The sequence below is a fragment of the Corylus avellana genome, chromosome 7, assembly GCF_965113065.1.
Source record: "Corylus avellana chromosome 7, dhCorAvel1.hap1.2, whole genome shotgun sequence".
Taxonomy (NCBI): domain Eukaryota; kingdom Viridiplantae; phylum Streptophyta; class Magnoliopsida; order Fagales; family Betulaceae; genus Corylus; species Corylus avellana.
The window spans coordinates 6,483,905-6,501,002 of record NC_142496.1 but is presented as its reverse complement, the minus strand read 5'-3'; the positions used below and the strand labels follow the sequence as shown (position 1 = coordinate 6,501,002).

Below are 17,098 nucleotides of genomic sequence, written 5' to 3'. Positions count from 1 at the left end.
ATATGGCTAATCTGACTTCGTAACCTTTTTGACTTAAGTTAATAAACCCTTAGAGATGTTTTATATCTAGTGCCCTGAAGCCACCTGGCTTGGGAGTCATTGGCCTAACACTAGTTACATGGGTCAAGTCGAAAGCTTAAGGGAGTTAGACATTGCAAAGCCTGTAAAAAAAAATAAAAAATGCATATCCTTAGTTGTTTCATTTGATAGAGATTTTACAAATTTTATGGAACTTGTCTTGAGTTTAAACTGAAAGCTTCATGATTGTATGCTAATTACACTTTACACTTTTCACATATGAGGTCTCAATTGTCCATTTATGAGTGATTTGATTTTGGATTTCCTTTTGACACTGATGATGGTATTTGTCTTTTAAAGTTTGTTCAAGAATAAGAACCATGGTTTATGAGAAATTTTTTTCTTGTTAACAACATAGTGCTACAATGTTTGTGGATATCATTCCTGTTAAGACCCCCACGAGACTTCACTCGTCCACTAGGGACGCCTAGGGGTTTAAAAGGTTTGTTGCATATGCTAAATGCAATTGTCTCTCCCACGAAAGAGGATTTATGTTTCTTGCTTTCATTGTATTTTTCGTTTTGTTTTGCTAAGGGACTAGCAAAATGTAAGTTTGGGAGTGTTTGATAAGTGCCAAATATTACATATTTGGACCCATTTATTTACATTAGTTAATCCTTTAACTGTGTCGTTATTTAATATTTTGTGTTAGTTTTGTGTTTTTAATATTTTGTAGGTCATTAAAGAAAAACTACAGCTTTAAAGGGAAAAATGCAAAGTTTGGAAGAAAGCATACTTTGAGAAAACCTAGATGATGTGGTTAAGTCTAACCAAATCCAAGAAAAGGTTAAATCGGATTAAAGATCAGATTGGATTAAAGTTCAAATTGGATAAAATTTCAGATTTGATTCAAATTCAAATTCTGCATATGTCTCAGTATTTTGACCATAACTTTCTACTTAAATATTTGATTGAAGTGATTCAAGCGGCATTGGAAAGTTAACTCAAAATATTACAGTTCATTGTGAAATAGGATTTTCCTAATTCGGACGGTTACTATGCCAAAATCGCCCCGCAATTAAAGAACACAAATTTGGACGAATCTTATTCCGATTTCACACTTCTATTTTGACTGGGACACAGACCTTCGAATTATCTAGATCTAATAGGGCTTTTAGGACTTTTCTAAGCCTATAAATAAACCTCTTTGCAATCAAGAAAAGTTATAGAATTTCAGAGAGCAAAATTCTACAGTTTTTCTCTTTTTAGTTTAAGTTTTCTTTAGATGTAGGTTTTATTTTGATGTAGAGCTAAATTCCCAACTAAGGTTGGAGAAGAAGCCTCACCAATAAAGAACATCAATACTTTCAGAACTTGAAGGATTAAAGTTTGATGTAGTAAAGCAGAATAGAAAGGAAATGAATGATGTTGATTTTAATGGGGATTTCAAAAATTGAAAGATGGATTAGAGATATGTTGATGATTGATAGAGATATGTTGATGATTGATAGTGATATCAAAAGAGTGTGATAGTGATATCAAAAGAGTGTGATAGTGAGATAACACTACTCTTTTTGATAATGCCAACATTGCCAAGTCGTCAAGATATTCGATTACATTTTCATGTTACCCTTTGCATGCAGGAGCACGAAAATATCATTTCCCTGTCTCTATGCCAAAATCTATTCATCTTTGGTTTGCATTGCTGTTGCTGTTTTTGGAATATATGCCAAAATCCATTCGTCTATACTACACATTGCAGACTACTATGGAAGTGAGCAAAGGATCAGAAGCACCAGTAATAACAGCACCCTCGTTTCTTACATCCAGTAGATAATCCAAAGCTTTCTCCGTAATAATCTCACCCGGGATCAGAACTGGTATTCCTGGTGGATATGGACATATAAGCTCCCCACACACTTCCCCAAGGCACTCTGCTATACTCACCTTCTTTTTACTTGCAAAAAAGGCATCCCTGGGAATCATGCTCATTTTGATGTCTGCATAGGGTGTAAAGCCACTATGCTGCAATCTCCCTTTACCTCCGTGTATTGGTGCATGAGTTTCTGTTAGATGTTTGATTCCTGATACAAGCCTCTGAATATGATCTCTACTAGTTCCAAGGTTAATTGCGAAAGTAATATGATCCCAACAAGTTCACAAATGATCTCTACATAATATCTCATCCGCTTCATAACCAGACAAACCAAGCTGCCAAACACCAATAGTAGGTCGCAAAGGATCAATGGCAGGAAAGTTAGAAAAGCTTGCAAGGTCAAACACTGATATGCCTGGTATTTCTTTGATCAAATGTTTTGCTTCAAAGGCCAATTGCATTGCTTTGTTGAATATGGTGTCTGGGTTTTCACTTAATTGAGCTCTAGCAGCATCTAATGATGCTAAAAGCAAATAACTAGGGCTAGTGCTTTGAAGAGTTTGGAGACATCTACCGATTCTTTCGCTATCTACAATATTCCCTAACATGTGTAGCATCGATGACTGCGTAAGAGAGCATAGAACTTTATGAGTGGACTGTACAGCCAGATCAGCTCCTTGCTGGAGGGCTGAATTAGGCAGCTGGGGATGAAATCCTAGATGTGCCCCATGAGCCTCATCAACAATCAAAGGAATTCCATGAGAATGACAAAGCTTGGAAATCTCAGTCAAGTTGCTGCATATACCGTGATAAGTAGGGGAAGTGATAGCTGTTTCTCGACCTTCCATCTCTAATTCCTTGATTGCTTGCTCTACCTGTAAAAACGGCCATCTTGATTCATAATATATAGTTTGAGTAGAAAAAAGGCTGTTAAACTGTTAAAATAAAAGAGACAAAGAAAAGGTCACCATGATGATATTTTTTTGTCTCTTTAAATTAAACTTCTCAGAATTACATCTTCTTGACCGCTTTAACTATTGTATCCAAGGGTTACAATACCAATTTCTTATCAGCAATAAACTTCCTTTAAAGGTTAAAAGACAAAACATGTTAACAAATGCTGTGAACATGAAAACAAGTATTTTATACTTGCCTGTGATGAAGTCGCACCACCAGCAATGTCCTAGTCAAAATCATACTGGGGAATGATGTACTTAGGTGTGCACCTGATAATACCATGGCAGATATAGCTGATATATGGGAATTCCGAGGAAGAATTAGAAATTCTCCAGGAGAACAAGTTGCCATTATTGCTGCTTGGACTCCACAAGTGGTACCTCCAACAAGAAACCATGTCTCTGATGATCCAAAGAGTTTGGCTGCTTGTCTTTGTGCATCTAAAATAGGCCCCTCTGGAGAAAAGAGGTTGTCAAGCTCCAGAAGCTCAGACAAATCATGAACAAATGGTCTTAAACCAATTAGCTGAGTTAATGAAGATGGAGCAGCGCGTCCTCTGTTATGCCCATGGAAGTGAAAACTGGCAACGCTTTGTTCGGCAGAAGCTTTCAATGCACTAACCAAAGGAGGTGGGCTATCTTGCTACGCTATTGGAAAATGGGAAAGTAGAAGATCATCGTTTGTGACGAACTTCTTGTGCACTACAAAAGTGCCATTTTCCTGCTTATTCCCCGGCTTTATGATGCTTCTTTCCTGCATGACATTGCCAAGAAGTAAGAGATTTAGGCATTATGATACATAAACAGCAAGCAGTGAAGGAACTTTTAAACCCATTAGATGGCAAAGTATTCTTTTATCGGTTCACTTTTAATGAACTCCTCAAGTTTTGATAGTTTTTCAAACCTCAAATATAACAGAACCATCATTCCTGAACCTTGTGATCCATCAAACAGAAGAATTGAATTGTAAGACAATTTTTTTTTTTCTCTCTTCATTTTTCTTCCCCCTTTTCCCACTGTGATAACAATTAAGGAATTTATAGATTTTACAACATAAAATGCTGATTTTGCCTCAAGCCTACATCAACTGTTCAACTTCTGTAAAATTAAAATATAACCCGGATGTGTATGATTTAGAGAGGGAAAAAGAAAAAGTCCTCTTGTAATCTCACAAGTTTTGTACCCCTAGCATTTCTCTAAAACTTATTCTTAGAAATTGTTTTCAAAAGTATCCCATTATAATGCTATATTACATGTTAATTTAAATCTTCAATTTGATATACACAAATTTTTGATGGTTACAATTGACGATGGATAAATGAGCTATAAAATATTTGATGCTCACCCATTGGGATATCAACCAAAACTTATGATCTAAAGCTATTCAGGGCCTCTTTTCTTGTACCATGCAAATTGAATGACCCATTTTCATTTTACATGTGCTGAAGGTACAAATCCGTCATCTTGAATGTCACATCCAAAAAAGTTGGAGCCATTATCATAAATTGTGATGTAAGATCAATAGATGGTTGCCATCCTCTCGAATGCTGCCATCTTAAGCATAGCAGAAGAAATGAAAACAACATAGAGAAATTGAAAAATGAGTGTGACGCAATTAAAGCAAACACAAACAAACAAGACAACGAATAGAAGAACGAAATTCATATCATTTCAGAACATTAAAATCAAAAAAATAGAAGGAAGTGGACATTAAAAGGACATTAAACAATAAGCAGAAAGTTTAATTAGAATGACCTTTCTTTTATCATTACTTACATAAGGAAAAGGAAAAAGGGTATCAAAAAGTAAACCTTTCTTTCAACCGTTTTCTCAGCAACCAAGCATGCATTACTAATTTACTATGAAAGCAATTGTCTTGAAAGTTGAAAGGGAAAGTAACCAACCCACCTCAGAATGACAAAATCTTGATCTTCTAAAAGTTCCCAAACTCCAGTTATTGGGAAAACCCAAGTGAAAACTCTGCACCAAACACGCAAAGAAAGAAAAATATGAACAAAGAGACACTCAATGTCGCAATGCCATACTAGAGAGAGAGAGAGAGTTACAAGGTCCAACGAGGTTGAGGAGCACGAAAGCATTATATTTTAAGTAATCGTCAGTGACTCAGTATTCGAATTGAGCTCCACACCACAGAGAGAGAGAGAGAGAGAGAGAGAGAGAGGGAAATTATCTGAGAAGGTTTGGGTCCAATGGTGTATGATTCTGTAGCTATGTTTGCCGTGAGCCGGGCCGGCACTGGAGCTGGAATGGTATTGTTCCAGCTACAGTGCCAACTGACAGGTGGCAGCAAAAATTGAGTTTTTCATATTAATTTTTTTTTTTTAAAGCAAAATATTAAAAAAAAAAAAATGAGGAGAAAGATGGGGTGGTTCCAGCCACCCCTTGGCCAAAATGGGGTGGCCGGACCACCCCATTTTTGGCCAAGAGGGTGGCTGGAGCCACCCCCTGGCCGATCTGGGGGTGGTCGAACCACCCCCATGGCCAAGGGGGTGGTCCGGCCACCCCCTTGGCCAAAAAAAAAAAAAAAAAAAAACCGGGTGCATTTGGGGGTGGTCCAACGGGCTGGGGTGGTTTCGGCCACCCCACACCGGCCGTATTGGGTGGCCGAAACTACCCTTGCCCCTTGGGGGTGGTCCGGCCACCCCTAAATGCACTCGATCCCTTTTTTTTTTTTTTTTTTGGGCCAAGGGGTGGCTGGAACCACCCCATCTTTCTCCTCCTTTTTTTTTAAAAAAAAAAAAAATTTTAATATTACAAAGTCAATTTTTGGCACTGTACATGTCAGATGGCACTATAGCTGGAACAGTGCCGGCCCGACTCTTGGCAAACATAGCTTGTAAGTTTTTGGGTTCAGACCATTCTGTAAAATTTTGTAGGCTTTTTGTTGTTTTCGTTTGATGTTTGCAAAATATTATCTGGTGTAGCCAAACTTATTTTCTAATTTGTGATAATATGAGTTGGCACTCATTTATTGGTGGGCAAAAACATCCACGACCGTATAGAAGACGCACTCTTTAAGTAATAAGGCAATGCCATGTTATATTTTGAGGGACTGATTGTCAATGTCACGTTAGAGAATAAAGTGGGTGAGAGTAAAATGGAAGGATGGCTAGCATTTTCCATTGCCAAATATCAATAAACCTCAAAATCTTTTATTCCGGGCCATATCAATATTTTGCCCATTTCTTGTTCATCAATGTTAATGGTGAATTTACAAAAAGAAATAACAAATGATGCCTAGTTTCATATGTTGGGATTAAGATATTTTAGAATTTTATAAAATCTTCTATCATGTAAATTTCCTTAAATTATAATTTCGATCTTAGCACTCATGAATACTTAAAGCAGTCAACTGAGCTTAATCAAGGAGATTATTTTCAAAATAAATGCTTATGATTTTTTACACAAGTATTTATTACTTTTAAAATAGAGGAAAAGACATTTTACCCCTCTACCCCCAAAGTATAAAGTATAAAGTATAGAGTAAGCTCTTAGTCTATTCTTTAAGATTTTCCATATGTTTGGATGGAAATTAGGTCATGTGTACACGTGACTTTTTAGTTCCTAAACTCCAAAAAATGCCCGGAGAGTAAAGCGTTAAAAAAAATAAAAATAGAAAAAGGGTTAAAATATAAAAAAATTGGGAGTAGCTCGACCACTCTTATTTAGCCAAAAGAGTAACTCGACCACTCTCATTTAGCCAAATAGGGGCAGCCGAAAACCAAATCCAAACCAGAAATGACCCTACCCCTAAAAAAAAAAAAAAAAAAAGAACTGGACCAACCACTCTTTATGATTAGTCTTCAACCATTCTCATTTTGATACAAATTTTAAGAACGAAGCCGACGTTTTAAAGAAAGAAACGGTGATAGACATGAACCTTGATCCCAAAATTGAAAAAGGTCGTAAGCAACGTGCCGTATACTTCACAGTCAATGCACAGACATTCAACTCGATCTCTTAATTTCTTCTACACAATGGCTATTTATAGTACATACCAATACAACAACCTTTTAAAAACTGACTAAAATATTTGTTCAACGATCGAGGAAGATGACAATGGAAGAAGGCAATGATGATCAGCAGCATCTGGTATTTGCATACTATGTTAGTGGCCGTGGATTCGGCCGAATCACTCGTGTCGCCGAGGCTTGTTTCTTCTACTAGTACTACCTTTTCTTTTCTTTCAATTTTTTTAGCCATTCTTTTTTGACTCATTAATTGAGTCATTAATCTTCCATGTGTCTGCATGTTAATTATCTATTCTTTATTTAGCAATTTACCAACTCTCAGTCCCAGTACTTGTAACTGAGGACTGAGGTGCATCTGAAGTGTACTAATTAGATGGGGGTAATGACACTTTCAAAGTTAAATTGTGGTTTTAAAGGTAAGTTGTTATTTTACCAATAAGTGTGTTTTTAAAATGTGCACATTTTAAAATTACTATTTTTTAAATCATACATTTTAAAACGGTAAATCTAAATAAACCTTTCAAATGACAACCCCCTTGCAAGTAGAAAAGTGGAACTAAACAGAATAAAATCTTTCCAATTTCAAGTGAAAATGACAATGAATTATTTCTTGATTAAGATTAAATTTTACAAATTCAATAGCATATATTGCGACGTAGGAAATATGTTGTCATCGTAATTTAAAAATTTTACATGACATAACATTATGCATAGTATTAAATATAACAAAATAGAATTTGGACAATAAAATAACTTTTCATTTAAATTTAAATTCGTGTTCTTCTTTCCTACTGCGGGTAGAAAACAAGTGTCACTTTGATAACAAATCTTCAACGTGGGGCCGGGGGTGAACCAAATTCTCCTTTGAAGTTCTTCCTGTTCAACCAAGTACTTGTGTTAATGTGATTCTGATGATGTGATAAACAGGTTGTCCGGCATCTCATTCTAGCCAGCCGGGCATGATGTCCACGTGGTCTCAGGCGCTCCTGACTTTGTATTCACTTTTGAAATACAATCACCAAGGCTCTTCATCCGGAAGGTTAGTTATCTTGGATTGAAGCATTGGGAAATTCGAAAATGATGATATTTTTAAATTTTATTTGTTTATTCCTCTTTTCAGTATCATTCACCGTGATGGGTCTGTTTCGTTTTCATCATACAACTATTGAATTGAGCCTCCAGATGTTACAAAAGCAAAAACTATGATTTCATGTATTATAAACTTGTGAAAGAAATTCAAATTGTTTAATTACAAATAGTAGGTGTATTCTGCTACTTTCACAAGAAAAAGGGTGTAATCCTCTCAATCTGATAAAAAAAAAAATCTGATCTCTTAGTTTAGGATGATATCTCCCTATCAAATAAGGAAAGTGTAGGCAAAAAAGAATTATTTAACCATAATCTTTATCAAGTTTTAATGCATGTGTAGGCGATTTGCATTATTATGTTCAGTGGTATGGAATTGTCTGAATGGTGTTGTTGCAATTGTAATAACGAGGCATTTTCTGTGGGACTGTTCAATTAAGCAGATGCTTTGACGGTTGATCGTCTTGCCTCCTTGGAAAAGGTTGTGAATGTCATTATTTATGGAACACAATTATCATTCCTATGTAGATAGTTGGGACTAATAATGTTTCCATTGATATTGATTGTTTTATCTTTTGCTGGCCCTGTTTCTAAACTTTTCGATCTTGTGTGCTGATTGACTGGTTTCTTTTGGCTCATTTTGGGTAATCAAAGTATTCTGAAATGGTGGTGCTATGTCGGGCATCAATTTTATCAACAGAAGTTGAGTGGCTGAACTCCATCAAGGCTGACTTAGTGGTAATTGATGCTTGAAATGTTTCTGTATAGGATTTTTATTTATGAGGCTAGAGTTTTGCAGCATGAAATAAGGAATCAAAGCAATGCCTTTTTTTTTGGTTGTGGGAATGCGACTGTTTTCTTTCCACCAATATAAATGTCCTTCATTCATGCTAAAAAGCTTTTCTAATAGCAGGTCTCCGATGTTGTTCGTATTGCATGCCGAGCAGCTGCAGATGCTGGAATTGGTTCTGTATGTGTCACTAACTTCAGGTGACTTCTTTGCACTGACATTATTATGATTGTAACTTTTAATAAGCAACTTTAAAATTCTTCTACGCATATGATCTTTCTTACAAAATCCAAGTTTAAATCCTTACTCTGGAAGAAGCTTGTAATCTTCAAATTTAGTTTTGAAGTTGTTATTGAGCCTTTTTATTTATTTATTACTTCTGACCAATGTTTTGAATATGGGTGATATATTGCGGTATGTTGACAAAGTTATGATGAACATTAAAGTTATTTTGGAATATATCTATGTGATACATCACCAAAAACTTATGGATGTATTTGGTACTTGCATTGAAAGTTCAACAACAATTATATATTTGTTCTCGTGTGAAAATATCTGTACTTTCCCAGCATTATCACCAAGATTGTTTGGTCAAATCATTTGTTCTAATGTCTTTAAGACAAGTTTTTACAATGGGTCATAATTAATTTTTTATATGTTTGGTCTAAAGGGTTTTTGTGGGCATTTTGAGATTTCTTATGAGAATCAGATGCAAGGTGTTGATCTTGTGATACTTTTTCTAGGGAGGCAACAATGAAAATTGACTGATGTGCATGTATGTTTCAAGCATACAACAGTCATGGACTTGTCAAGAAAAGTAATATGAAAGTATGAATTCAACACCTGCATTATTACTTTAAAACCTCATTTTCCTTTTTTTTTTTTTTTTTTTTTTACCTTCTTCTTTTTGTGAAACCTGGGCAGTTGGGATTTTATCTATACAATGTGATGGCTGCCGGATATCACCATATATAGTTCAATCTTTGGCAGGTAACCTTCAATCTGTTCACATCAATCAATATGCATACAAGTTGTTCAAAGCTCACAGATATTATACATTGATTGGTATTTAGAAATTTTATTAAGGGACTCTTCTAGATCAATCATAAGATTTTTTTATTGTCAATATTTTGTTCTTCTGCATCCCACCTTTACCTTTTTATTAAGTTATATATTTTTCTACAAAAACTTTCAAGTTTGACTCAAAGGAAAACTAGACACCCATTTTAGTACACTAACTAGTAAGAGGAGAGGGACTGAGTATTTAGGTTGAGCTGAACTAAGAGCTCTCTATTAAGCTCACCTTCTTTATGTCTATCTTTACCTTGCTATGTCTCTTGGGACATATTATTAGTGCAGGGACTTCCTTTGGGTGAGTTCGGGGATGAGTTTAAGTACCACTTAGTTATTGGCAGGTCATATGATCCCCTATCCTAAGTAGAATTTCAGAGTTGTTTTCCTTACCAAAATAGTATTGTTCTTAATGTTGGACTGGTAGTGGTGGTAGAGTTCACCTGGAGTTTGAAAAGTGTATGTGTGTGTAAGTTTTATTAATGGGAAGTTTTATTACTGAAGTGCTGTAAGTTTGGGAGTTCATGTTGGTGAATGCTCTTTTGAATTTGCTATATTCAATAATGATTGATGGTGTGGGAAGACAGATAGGGGAGTTTGACAAAGAATCAAAAGTATGAGGTTAAATCTTATTATGGATAAGGGAATCTGGAGTTCTTTACCTTGGAAGAGCACTTGGCGTGCTTAAGTTTCTTTTATTGCAGTAAACCACCTTGTTTGAGACAACAGGTAGTTGTTGACTGGTGTTTGCTTGTGTTGAGTTGTGGTAAGACAAGTAGGTCACTTGTTGTCTCACTGTTTTGCTGCTAGAGTTTTGTTCTCTAGCCTGGTTGTTGTCTGGAGTCCTTAAGTTCAATGCATCAGAAGGTGGTTGAGATGCTAACTACTTGGAAAGGGAGTTTTGGCATGGATGCAGGTGTAGGACAAGACTACTCCCAAATATATATAGAAACATGGTTATGTATAAGCATTTTTTTGAATTGTAATATCAGATCTAGATATCTATGTATTTTCTTTTTTAATTTTGAGGTTTCTCCTTCAGACTTCCCCATGTACTGGGTTTGCCACTTTGCACATCTTAATGAATATTTACATATTAAACCTTTTGCAATACTATGAGCTTTTATTTGTGTTTAAAGCTTTTTCATAATTCTTTGCAGATTTTTTCATTGTCCCTGCATTTTATTCAAAGCTCACTAGATTTTCATTTTTCCAATATGGACATTGAGATCATTTTTCCCTTGGCTTCGATTAGCTTTGGGGAATCCACATATATACCCACTAGAATATCAAATCCTTGGCTCCATTAGAAATGGGCCTTGTTCATGATCCTTGTGCCCTTTTAGCCTTAATAATTTAAGTATATTCACCAAACAGAAAGGGGTAATGATTAGACTTTATATTTAGTTTGGAAGTCTTATGGAGATTTACATTCACATAACATTAAATTAAAATGATAGTGTGTAATGCGTAATTGACTCATACATGTGAATCAACTTCGAGATTGGTACACTTCTAAGAAGATTCATGTTACAGTCATATGAAATTTATTCATCTTTTCCTATATGTTCATTCTCTGAAACTAGTTGATTTCTAGAGTGAAATAACTGTCTTATGTGGAATTTTTTTTTATCATGTCTTCACCTCCAATTTCATTCACCAGATGTGCCTATGACCTGATTATTTTATTGTATGTGCGTATACATTCATAGATACACACATACATACATACATATATAAGTAACATATTTACTGACATTACACTAATATTATTGAAAAATTCTAAACAGATAAATATCACAATTTTATGCGGAATTAACAGATATATATCAAAACAAACATTCACCAAAATATGAACAATCACACACAAAGATTTTGGTGACGAAGAGGAAACCTTTTAGAAAACGTTCTAAAAGTAAAACCTCTTCGGGGCAGCCAAACCCAGGAAATCACTATCAAAAGATTATCCAGAGATTACAGACACTAGGAACACTTACAACCCTTTGCAAGACCTTGACTCTGTAAGATCGACAAGCCTCTAACTTGTCTCCTCGCTCACAATCTTCTTTAACGTGATTCTCCTTTATCGGACCCTTCCGATAGACTTCAATTAAGCACACAATCAATACTAACAAAAATCCTCTAAGAGGAATCAATTTGGCTCACAACAAAATAATCACTCAAGCACAGCCTCACACGAAGTCTCTGGGGGTGAAAATTCGTGTCTCTCTCTTCTATAATGATGTATATATACCCCCGACAAAACCCTAGACCTAACCCACTTAAAAACACGTTTTTGGGCCTAAAACTTACGGGGGGTCCGGACCCGTTAATGGGCGGTCCGGACACGGCTTTGCGGAGCAAGATTTTAGTTTCTGGAAATGAGGTCCGGACCCGGGGAATTGGGGTCCGGACCCGGCCTGTCCAGTCTTCATCAACAGCTCCGATCGATGGGCGTTTGTGGTCCGATTGAGCTGAAATTTTGGCAGGGACGTTCATAACACATGAATCTAAATTATGAACGGTGGAGATTGGATTCTGAGCATTCTATATCAGTGTTTGAGCCATGAACAGTAGCATCTGCATTTTGGAACTGAATTAAGCCAACACAAGAACTAACAAACTCCCCCTTTGGCAATTCAGTGACAAAACCAAAATGTCGAGCCAATCCCATCATCTCCCCATATTTACTCCCCCTTTTTGTCACAGAATGACAAAAGGTCTTCATGTTTCTTGAAACACTTCACAAAATACATCAAGGCATATGTAGAACAAGAAGACATAAATAAAACTCATGATAAAAAAAATGACGTAGAATGCGTGATTATAAAGAAACATCAGCAAAACTCCCCCTCAATGTATGACTCAATTAACAACAGGAAACTGGAAATGCAAAGCATGTTTCTCTCCCTTAAAAGTTAAATGAACACACATGATAACACATCAATGACTCATGTATTGCACAATGAATATCCAAACATGCTCCAAATATGCAAAATATACATGAGACTAGAAATGGCTAGAAACTCATATTGCTTAACCCAAGCCAAGAAAATGTTCCATTCAATGTGGTGTGTGGGTAAGCCATCCAAAGAGAAAAATTTTCAATTTACAAAATGAGGAGAAAGTTTCACCACCATGAGGTTTTGACAAGTATATCAAATCAAAAGTCAAACCTTATCATACTAAGGCCTAGCCACTCTCATCCTATACAATTCTCTTTGTAAAATATTTTGCACAAGTTTGACACAGTGAAATAAATTCCTTTTGGAATATGATCTTTTGATTTTATTTGTTTCACTATTTTGTTTATTTTTCTCTTTGAGAAAGTGTCCTTAAACTTTTGGTGCTTATCACAACAGAGAAAGCAGGAATTTTTAAGCCCTAGGTTCAACTAGCATATGGTCAATTTGAAAAATATGACTAGTCAAAAACCTCATATGGCTACCTAACAGACCTCACAAATAAAGTGAGACAAAACCTCAATTTAAGCTTAACTGTGCACAAGAAATAAAGCATAGGCAAAAAGTACCACATAAGCTCAGGCTTTAGGTAACCACAAAAACAAGTTCATTGACACAAATTTTCATCTCATGCATATTAAGAACATTCCAAGACGTAAGGAATTAAATTCATAAAAAGCAACATGAGAAATTAATGAACTATCTCGGTGCATAAGACAAAATAAAGAAAAAAAAGAAAAAAAACAACCAAAGTAAAATATTTTTGTCTTTTTGTTATTTTTCACAAAAGAAATGCACACAAACAAAATACAATTTCAAAACAAAATAAAACAAAAATGCAATGAAAAACGAAAAACAACATGCTCTAGGATATGCAAAGATATGCATGAAAAACAATCCTAGACATGTGGGTGACTCACCTAACATAAGGTGAGATCATCACCACTCCCCCTCAAGGGGTGAATGGTATCATCCTTCCTAACCCAAACTTGAGAAATCTTAGGTCTAGACTTATGACTTTGCTTAAACTTATCTAGCCTAGATAGCACTTCTCTCATCATTATGACCAAACCCTCACTTTCTTTCCTAGAATAGGAATTTTTATTTATATGCACATGAAGTTTCAAATTAAAACAGTGAGGTCGAATGTGACCCACTTTGCCACAGTGATGACATGTAGGGACAAACCTTTGTGAAGGTAATTTCCTAGGAGGATGCATGACTCTAGGTGTAGGGCAAGATGCTTGAGGCTCAATGTAGATTTTCTTACCTTTATTACCTTGAGGAGTCGGAGCAACTACTTGCTTTTCTTCACTTGAAGATTCTTCTACTTTCACTGGTTTAACAAAAACAGTCTTTGAAGTAGAAGCACGGTTAGAAGACAAAGAAGCAGTTTTATCAAATCCTAAGCCAGATCTGTCGCTAGATTGCTTTTGAATATGCAACATTTTATCAAGCTTTTCACTAGAGAATTTACTCAAGTGATTTCTAGATGCAATCAGATCATTTTGAAGGGATTTATTTTTAGCAATTAACACATGATTTTCAGATTTGAGAGTATTGCAAACAACATGTGAATCACTCAAAGATTTCAACAAATTATCCCTTTCAAGCTCAAGATTCTTAAAATCCTTAACAATTTTCAAGTTAGTATTTCTAAGCATAGAAAACTTTTCCATTAAATTGTTAAAGGAGTTTTGAAGATCATTAACCCTATTTGATTCATTATCAGGGGCAGACTGAACATCTGATTGATTAGAATCATCAGAATCATAAGATGCACCAAAAGCCATATAATTAGGAGTCTCTTCCTCATCAGTGTCACTCAATGTAATATTGAAAGCTTTTTGACCTTTTGGCTTATTACTCTTGAGGTTAGCACAATCCTTTTGCACATGACCATAGCCAGAACACTCATAACATTTTGGACCACGTGGGTCTCTTTCATTTCTACCCTGAGTACTCTCTTTTTGTTTTCCAAATTTCTTGGAAATTCTATGTTCATTCTTAAAATACCTTCTAGCTATCAATGCAAGTTCCTCATCATCTGGTGAATCCTCATCAGATAACTCATCAGAGTTCTTCCTAAGAGTTCTAAGGGCAATATCCTTATTTTTCCTAGGTTGAGGCAAGGAAAACTCATAAGTTTGAAGAGCACCAACTAACTCTTCTATCCTCATGGTATTAAGATCAGTGCATGACTCAATAGCAGTTACCTTCATTCTGAATCTTTCAGGGAGGGATCTCATAACTTTTCTAATAAGCTTAGTGTCAGAAACTTTCTTTCCTAGATTTATCATGGAATTTCTAATTTCACTAAGTTTACCAAAAAATTCATTGAATGTCTCATCCTCTAACATTTTAATATCCTCAAACTGAGAAACTAACATTTGAAGTTTTGAAGCTTTAACAAGATTAGTTCCTTCATACGTAGTTTCTAGGATCTCCCATGCATCCTTGGCACTATCACAATTTGAAATTCTGGAGAACTCAGTTTGTGAAATTGCCAAGCATAGAGCATTCATAGCTTTGTCATTCGCCATACGAGTTTGTTTTTCAACATTAGACCACTCAGCCGTCGGCTTATCTGGAGCTTTAAATCCAGATTCAATGACATGCCAAACGTCTATAGATTTTAAGAAAAATCTCATACGGGATTTCCAATAGCCATAATTTGATCCATCAAAATTAGGCACAGTGTTAAGGGTTTGAGACATCTTAAACAAGAAACAAAGATCACACTCAGGAATTTAATCCTTCACGGAGTGAACCCGCTCTGATACCAATTGAAAAATTCTAAACAGATAAATATCACAATTTTATGCGGAATTAACAGATATATATCAAAACAAACATTCACCAAAATATGAACAATCACACACAAAGATTTTGGTGACGAAGAGGAAACCTTTTAGAAAACGTTCTAAAAGTAAAACCTCTCCGGGGCAGCCAAACCCAGGAAATCACTATCAAAAGATTATCCAGAGATTACAGACACTAGGAACACTTACAACCCTTTGCAAGACCTTGACTCTGTAAGATCGACAAGCCTCTAACTTGTCTCCTCGCTCACAATCTTCTTCAACGTGATTCTCCTTTATCGGACCCTTCCGATAGACTTCAATTAAGCACACAATCAATACTAACAAAAATCCTCTAAGAGGAATCAATTTGGCTCACAACAAAATAATCACTCAAGCACAGCCTCACACGAAGTCTCTGGGGGTGAAAATTCGTGTCTCTCTCTTCTATAATGATGTATATATACCCCCGACAAAACCCTAGACCTAACCCACTTAAAAACACGTTTTTGGGCCTAAAACTTACGGGGGGTCCGGACCCGTTAATGGGCGGTCCGGACACGGCTTTGCGGAGCAAGATTTTAGTTTCTGGAAATGAGGTCCGGACCCGGGGAATTGGGGTCCGGACCCGGCCTGTCCAGTCTTCATCAACAGCTCCGATCGATGGGCGTTTGTGGTCCGATTGAGCTGAAATTTTGCAGGGACGTTCATAACACATGAATCTAAATTATGAACGGTGGAGATTGGATTCTGAGCATTCTATATCAGTGTTTGAGCCATGAACAGTAGCATCTGCATTTTGGAACTGAATTAAGCCAACACAAGAACTAACAATTATTTTTTTAATTTAATCTTGCATAGGAAATAACTGATGTTGTAGTGCCAAATCTAAATGATCTAACAAAAAGTTATGCAGATTGCTGAAGATTATGCGCATAGTGAGTTTCTAATCCGTCTACCGGGCTATAGCCTAAGTATGTTCGTTTCAAGCACATTTCTGGAAGCTTTCTTTGAAGCTTTTTATTTTTATTTTTTATACAGCTGTGTGCATATCTGCCTCGGCTCTTTTGGCCAATAAGTTGTAGAATGTTTATTCTAATTGGTATTAAAATATTCCTTTTCATTTTTCAGTGCCACCATTTCGTAATGTTATTGATGCACCCCTTTTCGTAAGGAGATTACACAAATCCAGAGAAGAGGTGTGCTTTACAGCACAAAATATGTGAAATGAGTATGAAACATTTCCTTGAAGTGCAGGTGAGGAAAAATCTTGGATTTGAGGAAGATGTGAAGATAGTAATTTTTAATTTTGGTGGGCAGGGGAGGTTTAACTTAGTCTGCTATGATTATTCGTATCTTTCCTCCAATTTTTACTTCAAAATAATTCCTTCCATAACAATTTTTTTTTATTATTTTTTAAACTTAGAATGTCCAAGTTTTGTTGCAAAGTCCCTTGACTTGGGATACTAGGAATCAATGTAAGCTTAGCATTTATAAACTCTTTTATAATTCACCCACTCCATGTGGGCAATCAATATCCTCAAT

General features: G+C 35.8%; 1 long non-coding RNA gene and 1 pseudogene across 3 annotated transcripts; one reads left to right on the top strand and one right to left on the bottom strand.

The window, feature by feature from the left end:
• Nucleotides 1-1,606: 1,606 nt before the first annotated feature.
• On the bottom strand, nucleotides 1,607-5,007 carry LOC132185374 (uncharacterized; annotated as a pseudogene). Its single transcript, XR_015912789.1, has 4 exons — nucleotides 4,917-5,007; nucleotides 4,759-4,830; nucleotides 3,048-3,604; nucleotides 1,607-2,769 (listed from the first exon to the last, which is right to left on the bottom strand). The product of XR_015912789.1 is annotated as an uncharacterized LOC132185374 (transcript).
• A 2,662-nt stretch (nucleotides 5,008-7,669) lies between these two features.
• On the top strand, nucleotides 7,670-16,892 carry LOC132184991 (uncharacterized). Of its 2 annotated transcripts, XR_009440601.2 has the most exons (6): nucleotides 8,598-8,666; nucleotides 8,842-8,918; nucleotides 9,462-9,546; nucleotides 9,643-9,708; nucleotides 16,470-16,527; nucleotides 16,685-16,892. It is a non-coding gene; the product is annotated as an uncharacterized LOC132184991 (long non-coding RNA). The 2 variants fall into 2 exon arrangements; XR_015912908.1 differs by lacking the exons at nucleotides 8,598-8,666; nucleotides 8,842-8,918; nucleotides 9,462-9,546; nucleotides 9,643-9,708 and adding an exon at nucleotides 7,670-7,881.
• Nucleotides 16,893-17,098: the final 206 nt, after the last annotated feature.